The sequence below is a fragment of the Bos indicus genome, chromosome 6, assembly GCF_029378745.1.
Source record: "Bos indicus isolate NIAB-ARS_2022 breed Sahiwal x Tharparkar chromosome 6, NIAB-ARS_B.indTharparkar_mat_pri_1.0, whole genome shotgun sequence".
In the NCBI taxonomy this organism is placed as follows: Eukaryota; Metazoa; Chordata; class Mammalia; order Artiodactyla; family Bovidae; genus Bos; species Bos indicus.
In genome coordinates this window covers 75481984-75507575 of record NC_091765.1, presented here as the reverse complement: position 1 = coordinate 75507575, position 25592 = coordinate 75481984, and positions in this window count along the sequence as shown.

Below are 25592 nucleotides of genomic sequence, written 5' to 3'. Positions count from 1 at the left end.
TGTTCAAGTTGGTTTTACAAAAGACAGAGGAACTAGAGGTCAAATTGCCAACATACACTGGATCACAGAAAAAGCAAGAGAGTTCCAGAAAAAACATCTATATCCGCTTTATTGACTAGGCCAAAGCCTTTGACTGTGTGGATCACAATAAACTGTGGAAAATTCTGAAACAGATGGGAGTACCAGACCACCTGACCTGCCTCTTGAGAAACCTGTATGCAGGTCAGGAAGCCACAGTTAGAACCAGACATGGAACAGCAGACTTTTTTCAAATAGGAAAATGAGTACATCGAGGCTGTATATTGTCACCCTGCCTATTTAACTTATATGCAGAGTACATCATGAGAAACGCTGGGCTGGAAGAAGCACAAGCTGGAATCAAGATTGTCGGGAGAAATATTAATAACCTCAGATATGCAGATAACACCACCCTTATGGCAAAAAGTGAAGAAGAGCTAAAGAGCTTCTTTATGAAAGTGAAAGAGGAGAGTGAAAAAGTTGGCTTAAAGCTCAACATTCAGAAAACTAAGATTATGGCATCCGGTCCCATCACTTCATGGCAAATAGATGTGGAAACAGTGACTGACTTTATTTATTGGGCTGCAAAATCACTGTAGATGGTGACTGCAACCAGCATATTAAAAGACACTTACTTCTTGGAAGGAGTTATGACCAAACTAGATAGCATATTAAAAAGCAGAGACATTACTTTGTCAACAAAGGTCCATCCAGTCAAGTTTATGGTTTATCCAGTAGCCATGTATGAATGTGAGAGTTGGACTATAAAGAAAGCTGAGTGCAGAAGAATTTATGTTTTGGACGGTGGTGTTGATGAAGACTCTTGAGAGTCCCTTGGACTGCAAGGAGATCCAACCAGTCCATCCTAAAGGAGATAAGTACTGGGTGTTCACTGGAAGGACTGATGTTGAAGCTGAAACTCCAATTCTTTGGCCACCTGTTGTGAAGAGCTGACTCATTGGAAAAGACTATTGCACCCATCTCACACACTAGTAAAGTAATGCTCAAAATTCTCCAAGCCAGGCTTCAGGAATATGTGAACCGTGAACTTCCTGATGTTCAAGCTGGTTTTAGAAAAGGCAGAGGAACCAGAGATCTAATTGCCAACATCCATTGGATCATGGAAAAAGCAAGAGAGTTCCAGAAAAACATCTATTTCTGCTTTATTGACTATGCCAAAGCCTTTGACTGTGTGGATCACAATAAACTGTGGAAAATTCTGAAAGATATGGGAATACCAGACCACCTGATCTGCCTGTTGTGAAACCTGTATGAAGGTCACGAAGCAACAGTTAGAACTGGACATGGAACAACAGACTGGTTCCAAATAGGAAAAGGAGTACATCAAGGCTGTATATTGTCACCCTGCTTATTTAACTTATATACAGAGTACATCATGAGAAACGCTGGACTGGAAGAAGCACAAGCTGGAATCAAGATTGCCGGCAGAAATATCAATCACCTCAGATATGCAGCTGACATCACCCTTATGGCAGAAAGGGAAGAGGAACTAAAAAGCCTCTTGATGAGAGTGAAAGAGGAGAGTGAAAAAGTTGGCTTAAAGCTCAACATTCAGAAAACGAAGATCATGGTACCTGGTCCCATCACTTCATGGGAAATAGTTGGGGAAACAGTGGAAACAGTGTCAGACTTTATTTTTCTGGGCTCCAAAGTCACTACAGATGGTGACTGCAGCATGAAATTAAAAGACGCTTACTCCTTGGAAGGAAAGTTATGACCAACCTAGAGAGCATATTCAAAAGCAGAGACATTACTTTGCCAACAAAGGTCCGTCTAGTCAAGGCTATGATTTTTCCTGTGGTCATGTATGGATGTGAGAGTTGGACTGTGAAGAAGGCTGAGCACCAAAGAATTGATGCTTTTGAACTGTGGTGTTGGAGAAGACTCTTGAGAGTCCCTTGGACTATAAGGACATCCAACCAGTCCATTCTGAAGGAGATCAGCCCTGGGATTTCCTTGGAAGAAATGATGCTAAGGCTGAAACTCCAGTACTTTGGCCACCTCACGTGAAGTGTTGACTCATTGGAAAAGACTCTGATGCTGGGAGGGATTGGGGGCAGGAGGAGAAGGGGACGACAGAGGATGAACTAGCTGGATGGCATCACTGACTCGATGGACGTGGGTCTGGGTGTATTCCGGGAGTTGGTGATGGACAGGGGGGCCTGGTGTGCTGTGATTCATGGGGTCGCAAAGAGTCAGACACGACTGAGCGACTGAACTGAACTGAACTGAACTGATGCTGGGAAAGATTGAGTGCAGGAGGAGAAGGGGATGACAGAGGAAGAGATGAATGGATGGTATCACGGACTCAATGGACATAAGTTTGGGTAAACTCCAGGAGTTGATGATGAACAGGGAGGCCTGGCGTGCTGCAGTTCATGGGGTTGCAAAGAGTCGGACATGACTGAGCAACTGAACTAAACTGATCTGACCTTTCAACAGAATGAATGAAATGTGTACATATTCAGTCTTGTCTTACTCTTTGAGACCCCATAGACTGTAGCCCACCAGGCTCCTCTGTGCATGGAATTTTTCAGGCAAGAAAACTTAAGTGGATTATTTTCTTCTCCAGGGGATCTCTCCGACCCAGGGATCTAAACTGTGTCTCCTGCGTTTACTGCATTGGCAGGTGGATTCTTTATCACAGCACCACCTAAAAGGCCTCCCTTGCCTTCAAGCCACACTTTAAATATCCTCTATTCTAGGTTTTCTCTATTAACCATTCCCAAGACCTCTCACTCAACATCCTTTAATTTTCTTTGCTGAAACATGTTGAATTTATCCATAGTATCTTTTATTTTGTGCTTTTCTATGTGTGATTTCTTTCTTCAGATGGGCAGTATACTATTAACAGATTATTCTATAAATGAATAGCTGAGTAAATAAATAATGTGTAAGTTACCTACACATGATGAATTGATATCAGACAAGAGTACAAAGGTTTACTTAGGTAGTGAATACTACAGAATAGCAAAGAAAAAGACTTGATATGGTGGAGAGTACAGATGATTGCTATAAAATATCCACTGAAGAAAATACTCATTATATGATTTTAATAGTAGCTATTACCTGGTGGCTCAGATGGTAAAGAATCTGCCTGCAATGTGGGAGACTTGATTTCAATCCTTGAGTTGCTAAGATTCCCTGGAGAAGGGAACAGCTACCTACTCCTGTATTCTTGCCTGGAGAATTCCATGGACAGGCTACAACCCATGGGGTCGCAAAGAGTCAGACATGACTAAGCTACTTTCACTTTTGTTACAATGTAAGATCCCTACAATATCTGTCTTCTAAATATTTTACATGTATTTATTCATGTAATCTTCATATCAACCAAAGGACTGCTTGTTGTTGTTGTTGTTTCCATTTGTTGTTTTTTATTGCACCCACTTAATAGAGTTGAGACTGAATGAAGAGGGATTGAGTAATTTTCCAATGGGCCCAGAGTGTCTATGCAGTAAAACATGATTGGAACCCATATTTAATTTTATAATTTATGTTTTTAGACACAAATCTCCAATAAAATGCTTTAGTAAATCTTACAATAAATAAAAATTGGTGGTATTTTCCTATCTTTATAGTAATAGCTATTATTTATAGGCCTATAAAATACTAGTTATTTGATTAACTCTTCAAATCTAACTTGAAAGATACCATTAGTAATTTGATAGGAATTGCATTAAATCTATAGATTAACTTGCGTGTATGGTCACTTTAACAATATTGATTATTCCAACCCAAGAACACAGTGTACTTTCCATCTGATTGTGTCATCTTCAGTGTCTTTCATCAGCATCTTATAATTTACAGAGTACAGGATTTTTAAGTCTTTAGTTATGTTTATTCCTAGGTATTTTAATCTTTTTGATATGATGGTAAATGGGTTATTTCCTTAATTTCTCTTTCTGGTTTTTCATTGTTAGTGTTTAAGAATATGACAGAATTCTATGTATTAATTTTGTATCCTGCCTGTACTGAATTTCACTGATGAGCTCAGGTAGCTTTCTGGTAGCATCTTTAGGATTTTCTATGTTCAGCAGCATGCCATCTGCAAAAGAACTTCCCAGGTGTTGCTAGTGGTAAAGAATCCACCTGCCAATCAATGCAGGATACATAAGAGATGTGGTTCAATCCCTGGGTTGGGAAGATCCCCTGAAGGAGGGCATGACGACCACTCCAGTACTCTTGTCTGGAGAACTCCACGGTTAGTGGAGCCTGGCAGGCTACAGTCCATAGGGTCACAAAGAATTGGACATGACTGAAGTGACTTAGCACACACGCACACATATGCAAACAGTGACAGATTTATTGTTTCTTTTCCAAGCTGGGTTCTTTTTATTTCTATTTCTTTGGTAATAGTGGGCATCCTTGTCTTATTCCAGATCACAGAGTAAATTCAAATATCATATGGTATCACTTATATGTTGAATCTTTAAAAAATGCTGGAATGAACTTACTGATAAAACAGAAATAGAACCACAGACAAAGAAAAAGAAAATAAGAGTATCGTTACCAAAGGGGGAGAGAAGAGGGATAAATTAGCTTGGAATTAATAGACACTAAGTTCAGTTTAGTTCAATAGCTCAGTCATGTCTGACACTTTGCAACCGCATGAATCCCAGCACACCAGACCTCCTCTGATGCTGGAAGGGATTGGGGGCAGGAGGAGAAGGGGACTCCAGAGGATGAGATGGCTGGATGGCATCACCAACTCCTGGAGTTTACTCAAACTCATGTCCATCGAGTCAGTGATGCCATCTAGCCATCTCATCCATTGTTGTCTCCTGCTCTTCCTGCCCCTAATCCCTACCAGCATCAGAATCTTTTCCAATGAGTCAACTCTTGGCATGAAGTGGCCAAAGTAGTGGAGTTTCAGCTTTAGCATCAGTCTTTCCAATGAACATCCAGGACTGATTTTTAGGATGAACTGGTTGGATTTCCTTGCAGTCCAAGGGACTCTCAAGAATCTTTTCCAACCGCACAGTTCAAAAGCATCAATTCTTCAATGCTCAGCTTTCTTCACAGTCCAACTCTCACATGCATACATGACCAATGGAAAAACCATAGCCTTGACTAGATGGGCCTTTGTTGGCAAAGTGTTGTCTCTGCTTTTGAATATGCTATCTAGCCTGGTCATAACTCCTTTCAAGGAGAAGTTTAGTTCAGTTCAGTCACTCAATCATGTCCATTTCTTTGCGACCCCATGAATCGCAGCACGCCAGGCCTCCCTGTCCATCACAAACTCCTGGAGTTCACTCAGACTCACATCCATCGAGTCAGTGATGCCATCCAGCCATCTCATCCTCTGTTGTCCCCTTCTCCTCCTGCCCCCAACCCCTCCCAGCATCAGAGTCTTTTCCAATGAGTCAGCACTTTGCATGAGGTGGCCAAAGTACTGGAGTTTCAGCTTCAGCATCATTCCTTCCAAAGTAATCTAAGGGCTGATCTCCTTGAATGAACTGGTTGGATCTCCTTGAAGTCCAAGGGACTCTCAAGAGTCTTCTCCAACACCACAGTTCAAAAGCATCAATTCTTCGGTGCTCTGCCTTCTTCACAGTCCAACTCTCTCATCTGTACATGAACACAGGAAAAACCATAGCCTTAACTAGACAAACCTTTGTTGGCAAAGTAATGTCTGTGCTTTTGAATATACTATCTAGGTTGGTCATAACTTTCCTTCCAAGGAGTAAGCGTCTTTAATTTCATGGCTGCAGTCACCGTCTGCAGTGATTTTGGAGCCCAGAAAAATTAAGTGTGACACTGTTTCCACTGTTTCCCCATCTATTTCCCATGAAGTGATGGGACCAGATAACATGATCTTCATTTTCTGAATGTTGAGCTTTAAGCCAACTTTTTCACTCTACTCTTTCACTCTCATCAAGAGGCTTTTTAGTTCCTCTTCACTTTCTGCCATAAGGGTGGTATCATCTGCATATCTGAGGTGATTGATATTTCTCCCGGCAATCTTGACTCCAGCTTGTGCTTCTTCCAGCCCAGCGTTTCTCATGATGTACTCTGCATATAAGTTAAATAAGCAGGGTGACAATATACAGCCTTGATGTACCACTTTTCCTATTCGGAATCAGTCTGTTGATCCATGTCCAGTTCTATCTGTTGCTTCCTGACCTTCATATACGTTTGTCAAGAGGCAGGTCAGGTTGTCTGATATTCCCATCTCTTTCAGAATTTTCCACAGTTTATTGTGATCCACACAGTCAAAGGCTTTGTCATAGTCAATAAAGCAGAAATAGATGTGTTTTTTTTTTTTTTGGAACCCTCTTGCTTTTTTGATGATCCAGAGGATGTGGGCAATTAGATCTCTGGTTCCTCTGCCTTTTCTAAAACCAGCTTGAACATCTAGAAGTTCACAGTTCATGTATTGCTAAAGCCTGGCTTGGAGAATTTTGAGCCTTACCTTACTAGCATGTGAGATGAGTGCAATTGTGCGGTAGTTTGATCATTCTTTGGCATTGCCTTTCTTTGGCATTGGAATGAAAACTGACCTTTTCCAGTCCTGTGGCCACTGTTGAGTTTTCGATATTTGCTGGCATGTTGAGTGCAGCACTTTCACAGCACCATATTTCAGGATTTGAAATAGCTCAACTGGAATTCCATCATTTCCACTAGCTTTGTTCATAGTGATGCTTTTTTTTTTTTCTTTTAACTTTACAATATTGTATTGGTTTTGCCATATATCAAAATGAATCTGCCACAGTTATACATGTGTTTCCCATCCGGAACCCTCCTCCCTCCTCCCTCCCCATACCATCCCTCTGGGTCATCCCAGTGCACCAGCCCCAAGCATCCAGTATCGTGCAATGAACCTGGGCTGGCGACTCATTTCATATATGATATTATACATATTTCAATGCCATTCTCCCAAATCATCCCACCCTCTCCCTCTCCCACAGAGTCCAAAAGACTGTTCCGTACATCAGTGTCTCTTTTGCTGTCTCATATACAGGGTTATTGTTAGCATCTTTCTAAATTCCATATATATGCGTTCGTATACTGTATTGGTGTTTTTCTTTCTGGCTTATTCACTCTCTATAATAGGCTTCAGTTTCATCCACCTCATTAGAACTGATTCAAATGTGTTCTTTTTAATGGCTGAGTAATACTCCATTGTGTATATGTACCACTGCTTTCTTATCCATTCATCTGCTGATGGACATCTAGGTTGCTTCCATGTCCTGGCTATTATAAACAGTGCTATGACGAACATTGGGGTACACTTGTCTCCTCAATTCTGGTTTCCTCAGTGTGTATGCCCAGCAGTGGGATTGCTGGATCATAAGGCAGTTCTAGTTCCAGTTTTTTAAGGAATATCCACACTGTTCTCCATAGTGGCTGTACTAGTTTGCATTCCCACCAACAGTGTAAGAGGGTTCCCTTTTCTCCACACCCTCTCCAGCATTTATTGCTTGTAGACTTTTGGATCACAGCCATTCTGACTGGCGTGAAATGGTACCTCATAGTGGTTTTGATTTGCATTTCTCTGATAATGAGTAATGTTGAGCATCTTTTCATGTGTTTGTTAGCCATCTGTATGTCTTCTTTGGAGAAATGTCTATTTAGTTCTTTGGCCCATTTTTTGACTGGGTCATTTATTTTTCTGGAATTGAGCTGTAGGAGTTGCTCGTATATTTTTGAGATTAGTTGTTTGTCTGTTGCTTCATTTGCTATTATTTTCTCCCATTCTGAAGGCTGTCTTTTCACGTTGCTTATAGTTTCCTTTGTTGTGCAGAAGCTTTTAAGTTTAATTGGGTCCCATTTATTTATTTTTGCTTTTATTTCCAATATTTTGGGAGGTGGGTCATAGAGGATCCTGCTGTGATGTATGTCAGAGAGTGTTTTGCCTATGTTCTCCTCTGCTGCTACTGCTGCTAAGTTGCTTCAGTCGTGTCCGACTCTTTGTGACGCCATAGATGACAGCCCACCAGGCTCCCCTGTCCCTGGGATTCTCCAGGCAAGAACAATGGAGTGGGTTGCCATTTCCTTATCCAATGCATAAAAGTGAAAAGTGAAAGGGAAGTCACTAAGTCACGTCTGACTCTTAGCGACGCCATGGCCTGCAGCCCACCATGCTCCTCTGTCCACAGGATTTTCCAGGCAAGAGTACTGGAGTGGGGTGCCATTGCCTTATCTGTGTTCTCCTCTAGGAGTTTTATAGTTTCTGGTCTTATGTTTAGATCTTTAATCCATTTTGAGTTTATTTTTGTGTATGGTGTTAGAAAGTGCTCTAGTTTCATTCTTTTACAAGTGGTTGACCAGTTTACCCAGCACCACTTGTTAAAGAGATTGTCTCTTTTCCATTGTATATTCTTGCCTCCTTTGTCAAAGATAAGGTGTTCATGCGTGCATGGATTTATCTCTGGGCTTTCTATTTTGTTCCATTGATCTATATTTCTGTCTTTGTGCCAGTACCATACTGTCTTGATGACTGTGGCTTTGTAGTAGAGACTGAAGTCAGGCAGGTTGATTCCTCCAGTTCCATTCTTCTTTCTCAAGATAGCTTTGGCTATTCGAGGTTTCTTGTATCTCCATACAAATTGTGAAATTATTTGTTCTAGCTCTGTGAAGAATACCATTGGTAGCTTGATAGGGATTGCATTGAATCTATAAATTGCTTTGGGTAGTATACTCATTTTCACTATATTGATTCTTCCAATCCATGAACATGGTATATTTCTCCATCTATTAGTGTCCTCTTTGATTTCTTTCACCAGTGTTTTAGAATTTTCTATATATAGGTATTTAGTTTCTTTAGGTAGATATATTCCTAAGTATTTTATTTTTTTCGTTGCAATGGTGAATGGAATTGTTTCCTTAATTTCTCTTTCTGTTTTCTCATTATTAGTGTATAGGAATGCAAGGGATTTCTGTGTGTTGATGCAAGGATTCTTCAATATCCACAAATCAATCAATGTAATATACTACATTAACAAATTGAAAAATAAAAACCATACGATTATCTCAATAGATGCAGAGAAAGCCTTTGACAAAATTCAACATCCATTTATGATAAAAACTCTCCAGAAAGCAGGAATAGAAGGAACATACCTCAACATAGTAATGCTTTCTAAGTCCCACTTGACTTCACATTCCAGGATGTCTAGCTCTAGGTGAGTGATCACACCATCGTGATTATCTTGTTCATGAAGATCTTTTTTGTACAGTTCTTCTGTGTATTCTTGCCACCTCTTCTTAATATCTTCTGCTTCTGTTAGGTCCATACCATTTCTGTCCTTTATCGAGCCAATCTTTGCATGAAACATTCCCTTGGTATCTCTAATTTTCTTGAAGAGATGTCTAGTCTTTCCCATTCTGTTGTTTTCCTCTATTTCTTTGCATTGATCACTGAGGAAGGCTTTTTTTTTATCTATCCTTGCTATTGTTTGGAACCCTGCATTCAGATGCATATATCTTTCATTTTCTTCTTTGCTTTTTGCCTCTCTTCTTTTCACAGCTATTAGTAAGGCCTCCCAAGACAGTCATTTTGCTTTTATGCATCTCTTTTCCATGGGGATGGTCTTAATTCCTGTCTCCTGTAAAATGTCACGAGCCTCCATCCATAGTTCATCAGGCACTCTATCAGATCTAGTCCTTTAAATCTATTTTTCACTTCCACTGTATAATCATATGGGATTTTATTTACATCATACCTGAATGGTCTAGTGTTTTTCCCTACTTTCTTCAATTTAAGTCGGAATTTGGCAATAATGAGTTCATGATCTGAGCCACAGTCAGCTCCTGGACTTGTTTTGCTGACTCTGTACAGCTTTTCCATCTTTGGCTGCAAAGGATATAATCAATCAGTTTGATTTCAATGTTGACCATCTGGTGATGTCCATGTGTAGAGTCTTCTCTTGTGTTGTTGGAAGAGGGTGTTTGGTATGACCAGTGTGTTCTCTTGCCAAAGCCCTATTAGCCTTTGTCCTGCTTCATTTCGTATTCCAAGGTCAAATTTACCTGTTACCCCAGGTGTTTCTTGACTTCCTGCTTTTGCATTCCAGTCTCCTATAATGAAAAGGACATCGTTTTTGGGTGTTAGTTCTAAAAGGTCTTGTAGGTCTTCATAGTACCATTCAACTTCAGCTTCTTCAGTATTACTGGTTGGGGCATAGGTTTGGATTACCATGATATTGAATGGTTTGCCTTGGAAATGAACAGAGATCATTCTGTCGTTTTTGAGATTGCATCCAAGTACTGCATTTCAGACTCTATTGTTGACCATGATGGCTACTCCATTTCTTCTAAGGGGTTCCTGCCCACAGTAGTAGGTATAATGGTCATCTGAGTTCAATTTACCCATTCCAGTCCATTTTACTTCACTGATTCCTAGAATGTCGATGTTCACTCTTGCCATCTCCTGTTTGACCACTTCCAATTTGCCTTGATTCATGGACCTAACTTTCCAGGTTCCTATGCAATATTGCTTTTACAGCATTGGACCTTGCTTCTATCACGAGGCACGTCCACAACTGGGTATTGTTTTTGCTTTGGCTCCATCCCTGCATTGTTTCTGGAGTTATTTCCCCACTGATCTCCAGTAGCATATTGGGCACCTACCGACCTTGGGAGTTCCTCTTTCAGTATCCTATCATTTTGCCTTTTCATACTGTTCATGGGGTTCTCAAGGCAAGAATACTGAAGCGGTTTTCTATTCCCTTCTCCAGTGGATCACATTCTATCTTACCTCTCCACCATGACCCACCTGTCTCGAGTGCCTCCACATGGTATGGCTTAGTTTTGTTGAGTTCGACAAGGCTGTGGTTGATGTGATCAGATCGACTAGTTTTCTGTTATTATGATTTCAGTGTGTCTGCCCTCTGATGCCCTCTTGCAACACCTACCACTATTCACCACTATCTATGAAATAAACAGATACTCACTAATATGTATAAAATTCATAACCAACAAGGACCTACTGTATAGTATAGTGAAGTATGCTCAATATGTTATAATAACTAATATGGGAAAAATAGATAAAACAATAGATATATGTACAATATGCATAACTGAGTCAATTTGTTGTACACCTCAAAGTAACACGGGATTGAACATCAACTGCACTTCAAGAAAAAATCTTTAAAAGTACTATAATACTTAAATGAACAACTTTATCCCTTTTCCAGATTCAAAGAATTTACGTTTTATTCTAGTTGGTTGCTTTATCTAACTCTTTCCTTTGAACAATTTGAGAGTAAAGAATAATGTTTATTTATCCATAAATGTTTCACTGAGTATTTTTTCATAAAAAATTAGGTCCTCTTTTGTGACTAGAATAAACTTATCAAAATCATAATTTATCATTGACATAATTTTTAGATACTCATCACTCCTTTCAAATTTAATATATATTCCCCAAATCTTTGTTTTTGAGGAATCAGTTTAAGGGAATGCTGTTTTAAATATTTTTGTTTCCTTTTAGTTTTAAATTTTGGAGGGTTGGCAAATGGGCTGGAATTTGGCCTGCAGAAGCCATTGCTCTCCAGCCTCCATGGAGGATGTGTTCCACCTGTTGCTGCCCTGGCCACACCCTTTATGTTTGACAAATAATCTAAATTTCAGGAAAAAATGTAACACTGTACAAGGACTTTGTATATGAATTCATATACTGTTGTTGTTTTAGTCACTCAGTCATGTCCATATCTTTTTGCAACCCCATGGTCTATAAATCACCAGGATCCTCTGTCAATGGGATTTCCCAGGCAAGAATACTATGTGTTGCCATTCCCTTCTTCAGGGGAACTTCCCTATCCAGGGATCAAACCCACATCTCCTTCATTGGCAGGCGGGTTCTTTACTACTGAGCCACCAGGGAAGCCCCATTTTTTCATATAGGTACTAACAGTTTCTTTTAAATTATTTCATAATTACTGTTGTATCCCTTGTAATATTCTTTGATTTTGAAATCATCTAGCCAATTTTACTAAGAGTTAGCAAAACTAACACAATATTAAAATTAATATTATTGTAGACAATAAATACTTTATTTTTGATGAAAATTTTAGTTTCTAAGATTTAAGTCCTACTGACTACAATAAATGACATTTTAAAAGCTGTTTTTAATAAAACTCTTTCTTAATGATGCTGTGTTTTATTTCAAATTAACATATATAGACAAATTCTTAAAATGATGGTTAATAAGAAACCAACCTGACAGCCAGGTATATCATAGATGATCTGAAAAAAATAGATGCATAAGCAAATATGACATCACTATAACAAAAAATCCATGAAAATTAGATAATATAGATCAATTATATTTTGTATATAACTTTATAATATCAATATACATAAATTTATATATCATGATCTATCATATTATTATTCCATCATGGAGGCTTTAGTGAATCCATTTTCAGTACAATATCAGTGCTTATTTTTCTCATATAGCCTTTATATTCAACATTTGTTTAAGCCATAATGCCTTTTTGTTGAATGAAAATTTAACTTAGATGATAAAAAACCTAGAGTTATTTCATGTATATAATTAATTGGGAGGCTTAGACATAGGCAAAATAGTTAAAAATGTAAACTAGTACAATTATGCGCATTTGGACTTATAAAGTTCCTTCAATATCAAAGGTAAGTAAAAATTTACTCCAAAAGAAATGTAAGTTAATGAACATCACAAAAAATCATTATATGAAATAATTTACAGTTTAGTAATTATTTCAGTACATAGGAAGTATTAAGAAAGTATAATTGGTGATTATTTTAATAATTATGTTTCTTATTCTTAAATTCATGTCTGTTCAATTATGAGAACAAACTAAAATATGAAATGCTCTTTAAACCTATCTAAGGCTATTATAGAACTTGTTACATAAATATTTGTAAAGAAAAATAGGAAAAAAACTAGGTTCTGCTTGCTTAAGAAGCTATGCATAATTATGTATAAAAGCTGGAATAAATGATTACTGAGATATTTTTGTATGGTATTTTTGAAGCTTCAAGTTTCTCTATAATTTCCGCAAAGGTTTCAAAGCGCTTAAAAATGATTTTCATAACATTGATACAGGCACTCTAATTTAGAATCTCCTTAGTTGGCCTTAGTTGGGGCTTCCCTGGTGGCTCAGAGGTTAAAGCATCTGCCTGCAATGAGGGAGACCTGGGTTTGATCCCTGGGTCGGGAAGATCCCCTGGAGAAGGAAATGGCAACCTACTCCAGTATTCTTGCCTGGAGAATCCCCTGGACGGAGGAGCCTGGTGGGCTACAGTCCACAGGGTCACAAAGAGTCAGACATGACTGAGCGACTTAACTAACTAACTAAATAACTAGTTGGGCATTAAGGCAATATTTATCTTACCATGTTTGGTAATATCAGAAAATAAAAATGTTTAAAACTGTACAACATAAAAACTTAAGATGAATGAGATCCTACCATCAGTTCCAACATAGTCTTTGAAGTGATCTAAGTCTGCATAGGTTTGACAAAAGGTCAACTGCAAAACTTTTTACTCACATACCTTAAAGCCACAAGATATTTAGTATAGTTCACTATGATGTGAATATATCAAACACCTTAATCCTTTGATATTGTGAAAATTTTTTATCAAAAAAACAAAAGACAGTTCTACATACCCTGTCAAAGATGATAAATTCATTCTGTAACCCAACTCTTTTCTATAAGTGTATGAGCAACATATACCCCGGGATCATATTCCATTTAGCAAATGACATTAGGTGATGTTGACCTTATACTTTTAAAAAATGTCTTTTCCAATTTATCCACACACACAAAAAAACATATATACATCATAATAAAAACCATTAGAAATGTATTGCTTATATAAGAATAGTCCTCTTTTTTCTTCAATTTCAGTGAGAGGAAATTATGAGGTTGTTTAAACAGGGAGATTATAAAAAAGATGGCAAGCAGAGAAGCAAAAGTTTTCATAATTATCAACCTCAAAAAACTATACCCAGGTAACTAGCACCAATTTGTGTTTTATAAAATTCCAAATTTGGTACAATGATGTACAATTATGTATTTTGTTTATATAATACACAGATATAATTATGTATCTAACTTTAATAGTAAATAGTTTAAAAGAAATTACTTAGAAGTGTATGGCTCTACATACAAATATTGGTTCTGTAGCTTACAATTTGGGTTCTATTTGGAAAATGAATTTCTCTAAGCCTTAAATTTTGGTTCAGTGAAGACATAAGAGATGACTTCAAACATTGTAAGAAGGATTAAATGAGAATTTTTAAATGTGATAGAGTTGGAAATTAAGATATAGTAAAGTAGACAATGCCTAAGACATAGTAGTGTTCAATAAATTAGAGATATAATTATGAATTTGCCATTTATATTCTTTTAAATTGAAAATTTAGAGGTCTTCTGAAACATTTTGCTGTATAAACATTTTGGTCTAGGTAAACATTCCTAGAATAAGAAGGCTATTCTCTTGTAGATAAATAAATGTAACTCCAAATAACTGGCAAATACAAAACTGATATTCTCCTGAACTTTAAAGTCTGTACTCTTTCCCCTTACTTGAAAATGCATTTGCATGCAAGCCAATGCTGTGCTTAGGGTACAGTCAATCTTCAGGTTCCTCTGCTACTATGTATTCCATTTATTACATTTAAAACAAAGAACAAGAAACATTGGAATTTTGGAAAAACTAATTTATCAATAAATCTATTTCCCCTTCAGTTTGTTAATACCTCAAACTGACTTGCAAAAACTTTAATAGCATAAAGATAAAAGAGAAGATACTTTTAAAAATAGTACTCTTACAAATTGCCCAGAAATTTTTAAAGGCAAAAGAAACCCAAAACATCAGATTTTTTTCTAAACACATAAAATCAACCAGACTATACATTTCATCATAGCCTTTCCATCTTCAACTTTTATGACATTTTATTTAGATTAAAAAGTTGAAAATTAACCTAAAAGTTAAATTTGTCAAATCTGCTTTTTAATATACGTTCTCAATGTTCATGACATTATTTCATCAAACCATTATTCTCAAGGGAAAGCAATCTTAATGCTTAGCTATTATTTTAAGTTGCAGATGTGAAGCAACATTTTTCAGTTTGGGGAAGTCAGCTGAGTCAGAATTCAATGAGAAAATATATGTTTATTGCAAACAGGCATTTTTATATGTTAGTAGAAATATATTTCTAGTTACAGGCCCTGAAGACAATATGTATTTTGCCGTGAGTACCCCTTCAGTGTAAGATTACAACTTGGCTTATGATTTAGTTTGTTTGGATGCAGTGCTTGTTAAGCATGGATGCCATTACTCTCCTAAAAGGCTTTTGCAAAAATGGAAATACTTTCTGGATGTTGTTCTTATAGGTTCACGGAATAACATTTTGTAGATTGGGTCAGGAACAGTAATTGTTTTTTAATAAAAGGGGCATAAGAACTGTCTCAACCAAAATGCCAAAACTCAGAAAAATGCTAATATACAGTACACTTTTAATTTAGAAATGCTATGTCAAGCAAATGACAGAGCTAGAATAAAATATGAATCATTTCCATGAAGCTATGATACGTGAGCAACTGCCATACCATGAAGAGGTAACAGGGAAGGAATTACAAGTTCATGGAGACAGTGTGATGTGGAACTGCCTGGAAATTGAAAGTTGAAGACATATGACCTGTTTTAAAGTATAACTTTTTTTTTTTTTTCTGTAATAAGTTAAATGACTCTGTAGACTATAATACTTTACACTTAGTAATCATAGCCTCTTAGTAATTCTATATTTAATAATGGTTGTGGTTGGAACATAAATTTTACAATCTGTAAGGAAATATGAAATAATATAGTATACATTTAAAAGGTTATATGAAAAAGACTTATGGGATATTTTTGCGATAGGATGGTCACTTGGAAACTTTCTATTTAAGATATGATGTTTCCCTTGGGTTAATAGAACTAGACTAACTATAGAGATTGCTTGAAAAGAAAGTAGCCCCCTTGTTTTATTGTAGCTAAAACAAGAAAATATTTATTAGCCTTAGTAACTACATTGGAGAATAAGAAAAGCAGGCATTCAAGGACTTTTTTTTGGTTCATTACCTTGGATTTTTTCCCCATACCTTCCTTATCTGCCCCCTGATGCCACAGATAGTAAAGAATCTGTCTGCAAGGAAATGGCAACCCACTCCAGTATTCTTGCCTGGGAAATGTTGAATATAAGGAACCAGGCATGAAAGAGCATTACTCCATCATTTCATTTTCATAAAGTATAAAGATAAACAAACTAAACTGTGATCCTTGAATTAAAAATGGTTTCTGCCTCTGGATAATACAGTAATAGGGTAGATCTCAAACAAAGTTTCTGGGGTACAAATTCTGGATTATATTCTCAGTATAGTTGGTGGTTATATCTCTGTGCTCACTTTGTGAAGACTGATTTAGTGCCAGACTTGTGGTTTTGTACTCGTACCTATTTGTTTTACTTCATAACAAGATTAAGACATTTATATTAGTAGAGAGAAGATAGAAAATAATGACATTAAGTTTCTCATTTTTATAACCCTCTTTTTCCACATTTTTTAACATGATACTTATACATGATACATATTTGAAATAATACTTCAAGTGCTGCAGTTACGATCAGATTGAAAGCATTTTTTGGAGTTTATACCAGTTTAGATGGCATACAGCATGTAGATCTGGCTGTGTTTGGCATTCTAAACAGCATGAAGAAGCTTTAGACAAATTAAGGGAATAAAGAACAGCTTTAGAGTTCAAACAAGAGTAATAGGGGGGTCATTTATATTGTGAGAGACATAATGACAACTGTAGTGATGGTAAGGAATGACCTAAACTTGTACATAAAGTTATAATGGATGAAAAATAAAAACACAGATTTGATAGGTGGAAGTTTAAGACACACCCTTAAAGATTCTTGTCTCCTGGTATACATGCTTCATATAACTACATCTCCTTGAGTTTGGGTGGCCCTGTTAATTTATAGGTATGTACACTCCCTTGGTTAAGTTACATTATTTGACAAAGGTAATGGGGTAGACACTTCCATAATTAAATCGTGATATATGAGGCTATTATAGCAGAGTTAGAAGAAATTATATTGCTGGGCTTGAATATGTAAGCTATGATGTTGTTGGAGGACCTATGGGGAGGGGACATGTAGCAAATAGCAACTGGTCCTTTGCCAACATCTCACAAGAAAATAGAGACTTCAGTTGCAGATTTTTTTTTTAACTACAGAATTCTACCAATATTTGGTGAGTTTGGAAGAAGATCTCAAATCTGAGATGAAATTATAGCCTCAGCCAACATTTTGATATTAGACTGATGAGACACTTAGCAGAGGACACAGCTAATTCATTCTCATACATTTGACCTACAGACACTGAGATAATAGTGACTGCTGTTTTACACCTATGTGTAGAGTTATTATTCACCAAAATAATATGAATACAATAAATAGGAGTATTGATTTGACTGTGTACATGTATACACTCTCAAGTAAATAATTATTACAATCAGATGTGCTATGAAAGATGCAATCCTATAAAAATATTTTATTAGTTTGCTTATTACTGCATTTGACAGTTTCATTTTGCTTTTGTACCCTAACTTTACCATAGTGACTTAACAAAAACTGTCTGGTTAAGACACATTAACAAATCCAGCTGTCTATAATGGCCACTAACTTATAAGGCAGAAAAGTATGAAAACGTTATGCAATAAACAGGATTCATATTGGGGTGTTATACTCTTCTCCAGATAAAATATCTCTTGGTTAGCTTGAATACCAACTAAATGAAATACATGAACTGATGCTGAGAATGACACAAAGTTAGAGGATATCAAACAGAACAGAGCAACAGATACCCTGAAGATGCAGAAGTCTTGAAGTAGAAAAGAGTGCTAGAGAGTCAGTAAAGAGTAGACTAGGAAAAGGAAAAAAAAAAATATGGATGTTAAATAGTAGAAGAACAAGGTCATGAATAGAGCAATCTACTATATATACTGTTGGGGTATTAGACTGCTTTCATATACAAATGTCTTCTGTAATATGCCAAATATTTTACAAATTCAAGTTTTCAAGAAATTTAGTTTGAAACTTCTAAAACATCTCTATGTGTAGTAATTCAATAAATCCTATTTGACAATATAGTTTATAATTTGGATCTTGTAGTTTAATAGACTAAAATGAACAAAAATTAAGACTATAGAAAAAAAGCAAACTGTATGATCAAGCAATTAACACAAACAGAAACAAGTTATAAATTAACACATTAAATCCAATCTTTCTTGCATAAATGCAAATTTAAGCAGGCATGACAGCATTTCTAGCTTCAAATTAGCAAAAGTTATAATAATATATATAGTGTTAAGTTTTAGGAAGTATGTGGTTATTAGGTAGACACCTTCGTAATTTTTGGAGTGTAAATTACCTGAATAGTAATTTAGAAATTTACCATACATACTAGAAATTTACCAGCCATGAATTGACACACAGTGCTGCACTCTCAAAGTTCTCATAGGCAGGTCATGTAAGATGAGTAAGTACGATACATAAGGCAATAAGAAATAGTAGAAGTTTCTCTTACAACATCTGACTAAAGGAATTTAGATTCAATTATACTATTTTGGGAATGATGTCAGTGACAATAACAGAGTAAGGGCCATAAAAAATTCTTGTCATCTGTAAAAGCAATTTAATAACACTGGAAAGAAATTTGTCAGAATTATTTTTTTCAGAACTCTAGAATTTAAACGTGCAACAATCTGAGCCTTACTTATTTAAAGGGAACTGCTCAATTTCATTTTCAGCAGAAAATTATGTCATTCAAAGAAACAGGAAATTATATCCAATACTTAGAGAAGAAAGTAATAAAGAAAAACCCATGAAGCTTAAATATTGGAGTTACTAGAAAAAAATTTCAATTGGTTATTTTAATTATATCCAAAGAACAGAATGTAACTATCTTAAAATCTAAAGGAATGGATTGCTTTGAATGATGATTCAGCAAATAATCTCATAAAAAATAGAAAACATAAAAATCAGAAAGAAATTATTAAGTTGAAAGCTATAATAACTCAAATTTTAAAATCCATTAGAAAGGACAGCAGCTTTAACTAGATAGAAGAATTAATTAGCAAACTTCAAAAATGGTCAAGTGAGATTACCAGTCTGAAGAAATAATTTTTTAAATAAAAATAAAATTGTAGAGATCTATGAAAATTGAGTCCACCATTAGGTACACAATGGGAGTTTCAAAAGGACAAAATAGAAACAAACAAGAAAACAAACAAAAAACACAGAAAAAAAAAATTGGAAACAAATGGTTGAAATTTCCAAAATCAGGTGAAAATATCAATCTACATATCTGTGAAGCTTAATGACCTACATATTGGAAAAATTTAAAGAGATTCACACCAGGATACATGATAAACTCTCAAAATATATGACATAGAAAGAATCTGGAAAACAAAAAGAGAAAAGTTACTCATCACATTCAGGGTCTCCTTAATAAGACTTCTGATTTCAAAACTGATTTCTCATGAGAAATTATGGAAACCAAAGGCAGTGAGATGATATTTACAATGTTAAATCAAATAAGACTGTCAACTAAAAATTCTATACCCAAATTATATTTTATATATACATATACATACATATACATATATATATATATATACACACACATATATATCAGAGAGAAATTAAAATGTAAAGAAAAAAAAGAAATGGAAAAACTAGTCCTTATCAAAGCTTCTGTAGAGGGCATAAAATAGGGTAGCTGGTAGGCTGAAACAAGAGGACACTAGACGGTACAGAAATACATGCTCATGGAAACATCATGCAGATATAATATATATGAAAATAAAAATGCAAAGAAGAGGAAATGGAGCTATATTGGAATAATTTTTCTATACACTTGAAATTCAGTTACTAGTATGAATTATATTATAATAATTCAAGTAATCACAAAAAAGAAAACACAAAATGTATAGCAAAACGAATGATAGTGAGAATGAAACAAGTTGGCAGAATAGAAAGATGTGAGCTCGCATTTCTTAGGAAGACACTAAAGTCACAGCAAACAGCCTAACTACCATCAGCAACAGCAACAAAGAAAGAATCAGTTCAGTGCAGTCGCTCAGTCGTGTCTGACTCTTTGCGACCTCATGAATAGCAGCACGCCAGGCCTCCCTGTGCATCACCAACACCCAGAGTTCACCCAAACTCATGTCCATTGAGTCGGTAAAGCCATCAAGCCATGTCATCCTCTGTCGTCCCCTTCTCTTCCATCCCCCAATCCCTCCCAGCATCACAGACTTTTCCAATGAGTCAACTCTTTGAATCAGGTGGCCAAAGTATTGGAGTTTCAGCTTTAGCATAAGTCCTTCCAATGAACACCCAGGACTGATATCCTTTAGAAGGGACTGGTTGGATCTCCTTTCAGTTCAAGGGACTCTCAAGAGGCTTCTCCAACACCACAGTTCAAAAGCATCAATTCTTTGGCGCTCAGCTTTCTTCACAGTTCAGCTCTCACATCCATACATGACCACAGGAAAAACCATAGCCTTGACTAGACAGACCTTTGTTGGCAAAGTAATATCTCTGCTTTTCAATACACTATCTACTTTGGTCATAACTTTCCTTCCAAGGAATAAGCATCCTTTAATTTCATGGCTGCAATCACCATCTGCAGTGATTTTGGAGCCCCCCAAAATAAAATCTGACACTGTTTCCACTGTTTCCCATCTATTTCCCATGAAGTGATAGGACCAGATGCCACGATCTTCATTTTCTGAATGTTGAGCTTTAAGCCAACTTTTTCACTCTCCTCTTCCACCTTCATCAAGAGGCTTTTGAGTTCCTCTTCACTTTCTGCCATAAGGGTGGTGTCATCTGCATATCTGAGGTTATTGATATTTCTCCCAGAAACCTTGATTCCAGCTTGTGCTTCTTCCAGCCCAGAGTTTCTCATGATGTACTCTGCATATAAGTTAAATAAGCAGGGTGACAATATACAGCCTTGACATACTTCTTTTCCTATTTGAACCAGTCGGTTGTTCCATGCCCAGTTCTAACTGTTGCTTCCTGACCTGCATACAGGTTTCTCAAGAGGCAGGTCAGGTGGTCTGGTACTCCCATCTCTTTCAGAATTTTCCACAGTTTATTGTGATCCACACAGTCAAAGGCTTTGGCATAGTCAATAAAGCAGAAATAGGTGGTTTTCCAGAACTTTCTTGTTTTTTCGATGATCTAGCAAATGTTTGCAATTTGATCTCTGGTTACTCTGCCTTTTCTAAAAGCAGCTTGAATATCTGGAAGTTCATGGTTCATGTACTGCTGAAGCCTGGCTTGGAGAATTTTGAGCATTACTTTACTAGTGTGTGAGATGAGTGCAATTGTGCAGTAGTTTGAGCATTCTTTGGCATTGCTTTTCTTTGGGATTGGAATCAAAACTGACATTTTCCAGGCCTGTGGCTACTGCTGAGTTTTCGATATTTGCTGGCCTACTGAGTGCAGTACTTTCACAGCATCATCTTTTAGGATTGGATAGCTCAACTGGAATTCCATCACCTTCACTAGCTTTGTTCATAGTGAAGATTTCTAAGGCCCACTTGACTCCACACTCCAGGATGTCTGGCTCTAGGTGATTGATCACACCATCATGATTATCTGGGTCATGAAAATCTTTTTTGCACAGTTCTTCTGTGTATTCTTGCCACCTCTTATTAATATCTTCTACTTCTGTTAGGTCCATACCATTTCTGTCCTTTATTGAGCCCATCTTTGCATGAAATGTTCCCTTGGTATCTCTAATTTTCTTGAAGAGATCTCTAGCTTTTCCCATTCTGTTATTTCCCTCTATTTCTTTACATTGATTGCTGAGGAAGGCTTCCTTATCTCTCCTTGCTATTCTTTGGAACTCTGCATTGAGATGCTTATATCTTTCCTTTTCTCCTTTGATTTTTGCTTCTCTTCTTTTCACATCTATTCGGAAGCCCTTCTCAGACAGCCATTTTGTTTTTTTGCATTTCTTTTCCATAGGGATGGTCTTGATTCCTGTCTCCTGTACAATGTCATGAACCTCTGTCCATAGTTCATCAGACACTTTGTCTATCATATCTAGTCCCTTAAATCTATTTCTCACTTCCACTGTATAATCATAAGGGATTTGATTTACGTCATACCTGAATGGTCTAGTGGTTTTCCCTACTTTCTTCAATTTAAGTCTGAATTTGGCAATAAGGAGTTCATGATCTGAGCCACAGTCAGCTCCCCGTCTTGTTTTTGCTGACTGTATAGAGCTTCTCCATCTTTGGCTGCAAAGGATATAGTCAATCTGATTTTGGTGTTGACCATCTTGTGATGTCTATGTGTAGAGTCTTCTCTTGTGTTGTTGGAAGAGGGTGTTTGTTATGACCAGCGCGTTCTCTTGCCAAGCTCTATTAGCCTTTGCCCTGCTTCATTTCATATTCCAATGTCAAATTTGCCTGTTACCCAGGGTGTTTCTTGACTTCCTACTTTTGCATTCGAGCCCCCTATAATGAAAAGGACATCTTTTGGGGGTGTTAGTTCTAAAAGGTCTTGTAGGTCTTCATAGAACCCGTTCAACTTCAGCTTCTTCAGCATTACTGGTTGGGGCATAGACTTGGATTACTGTAATATTGAATGGTTTGCCTTGGAAACAAACAGAGATCATTCTGTCATTTTTGAGATTGCATCCAAGTAGTGCATTTAGGACTCTATTGTTGACCATGATAGATACTCCATTTCTTCTAAGAGGTTCCTGCCTGCAGTAGTAGATATAATGGTCATCTGAGTTCAATTCACCCATTCTAGTCCATTTTACTTCCCTGTTCCTAGAATGTCGACGTTCACTCTTGCCATTTCCTGTTTGACCATTTTCAATTTGCCTTGATTCCTGGACCTAACATTCCAGTTCCTATGCAATATTGCTCTTACAGCATCAGACCTTGCTTCTATCACCAGACACATCCACAACTGGGTATTGTTTTTGCTTTGGCTCCATCCCTTCATTCTTTCTGGAGTTATTTCTCCACTGATCTCCAGTAGCATATTTGGCCCCTACTGATTTGGAGAGTTGCTCTTTCAATATCCTATCATTTTGCTTTTCATACTGTTCATGGGGTACTCAAGGTAAGAATACTGAAGTGGTTTACCATTCCCTTCTCCAGTGGACCACATTCTGTCAGACCTCTCCGCCATGACCCAGTTGTCTTGGGTGGCTCCACAGGGCATGGCATAGTTTCATTGAGTTAGACAAGGCTGTGGTCCTAGTGTGATTAGATTGACTAGTTTTCTGTGAGTATGGTTTCAGTGTGTCTGCCCTCTGATTCCCTCTTGCAACACCTACTGTCTTACTTAGGTTTCTCTTACCTTGGACGTGGGGTGTCTCTTCACCGCTGCTCTAGTAAAGCAGTGCTGCTGCTCCTTACCTTGGATGAGGCATATCTCCTCACCAATGCCTCACTGACCTTGAATATGGAATAGGTCCTCTAGGCCCTCCTGCACCCACACAGCCACCACTCCTTGGACGTGAGGTTGCTCCTCCTGGTCACTGCCCCTGGCCTTGGGCATGGGGTAGTTCCTCTTGGCTGCTCCTGTGCTGTCGCAGCCTGGCACTCTCAGCCACTGCCCCTGACCTCAGACATGGGGTAGCTCCTCTTGGCCCGCCGCCTCTGACCTCAGACGTGGGGTCCTCCCAGGTTTTTCCCTGATTTTGAATGTGGGGTAGCTCCTCTCGTCAGCGTTGTGTGCCATCGCATCAGCCCACGCTTGTAAACATGCCTCTGCCACAGCCCTGCCATTCAGAGGAAAAAAGACCTTGCTCCACCCACTAATGAACAAAAGCAAATCTCTCCAACCATGAAGCCTGCACAAGGGAACTAACCCCATTCACCAAGTTGCAGACTGCAAAAGCAGGAACTACACACCTGCAGCCTGAAGAAACTGCAATGACAGAAATTTAGAAAAAAAAAATGATGCAGCAGAGGAATAGGTCCCAGATGAAGAAATAAAATAAAACCCCAAAAGAACAAATAAGTGAAGTGGAAATAGTCAGTCTTCCTGGAAAAGGATTTAGAGTAATGATAGTAAAGATGATTCAAGATATTGGAAAAGAATGGAGGCACAGATAAAGAAGATAAAAGAAATGTTTAACAAACACCTAGACAAAAAGAACAAGCAGATGAATAATACAATAACTGAAATTAAAAAGACAGAATAGTGGAAATCACTGCTGCAGAAGAGAATAAAGAACAATGAAAAGAAATTAAGACAGTCTCAGAGACCTCTGGGACAACATTAAATGTATAAACATTCACATTATAAGGGTCCTTGAAGGAGAAGAGAGAGAAAGGACCCAGAAAGAGAAGAGAGAAAATATTTGAGTGAGTAGGCATTATCTGAAAGCTTCCCTAACATGGGAAAGGAAACAGTGACCCAAGTCCAAGTCAAGGAAGTGCAGAGAGTCTCAGGCAGGATAAACCCAAGGGGGAACATTTCAGCATATATAGTAATCATATTAAGAAAAATTAAAGACAAAAAAGGAATATAAAAGAAACAAGGGGAAAGCAATAAGTAAAATACAGCAACTCTTCATACTTTCATCAGCTGATTTCTCAGCAGAAATTCTATCAATCATGATAAGAGGAGAGTTCAAATGCACAATATTGGGAATACATTGGAAATTAAAGGACCAGCAACTCGAAACAATCTTGTGTAAATATTGATTGCTATATCAAAAACTCATGGCAACTGAAAACTGAAAATCTACAAGAGATACACAAACAAAAAAGAAATCCAAACATAACACTAAAATTAGGCAGCAAATTACAAGAAAAAATAACAAAAGAAGAAAGAAATAAAAATGTACAAAAACAAACTCAAAATAGTTTTAAAAATAGCAATAAGAATATACATATTAAAAATTACTATAGATGTAAATGGAATAAATACACCAACCAAAAGACACAGGCTGGCTGAATGAATACAAAAACAAGACCCATATATGCTCTTTATAGGAGACCAGCTTCAGATCTAGGTACATATACAGACTGAAAGTGATGGGATGGTAAAAATATTCCATGTAAATGGAAATAAAAATGGAGTAGCAACACTCATATCAGATAAGATAGACTTTAAAATAAAGACTGGTACAAGAGACAAAGAAGGAGAGTACATAATGATCAAAGATCAATCTAAGAAGAACATATAAATATTTATGTACCCAACAGAAGAGCACCTCGACACATAAGGCAAATGCTAACAACCACAAATGGAGAAACCAACAGCAACACAATAATAGTGTGGAACTCCACTTACACAAATGAACAGATCATCCAGACAGAAATAAGGAAAGGCAGGCTTTAAATGACATAACAGATTAGATAAATTGGCAGAAAATACTTTCTGATTGTAGAACTATGAAATCAGAAATCAACTTTTAAAAAAATCACAATCATATGAAGGCTAAGCAATAGCCTTGTGCCCTACAAAACAATAGATGACTGAAGAAATCAAAGAGGAAACCTAAAATACCTAGAGACATGACAGT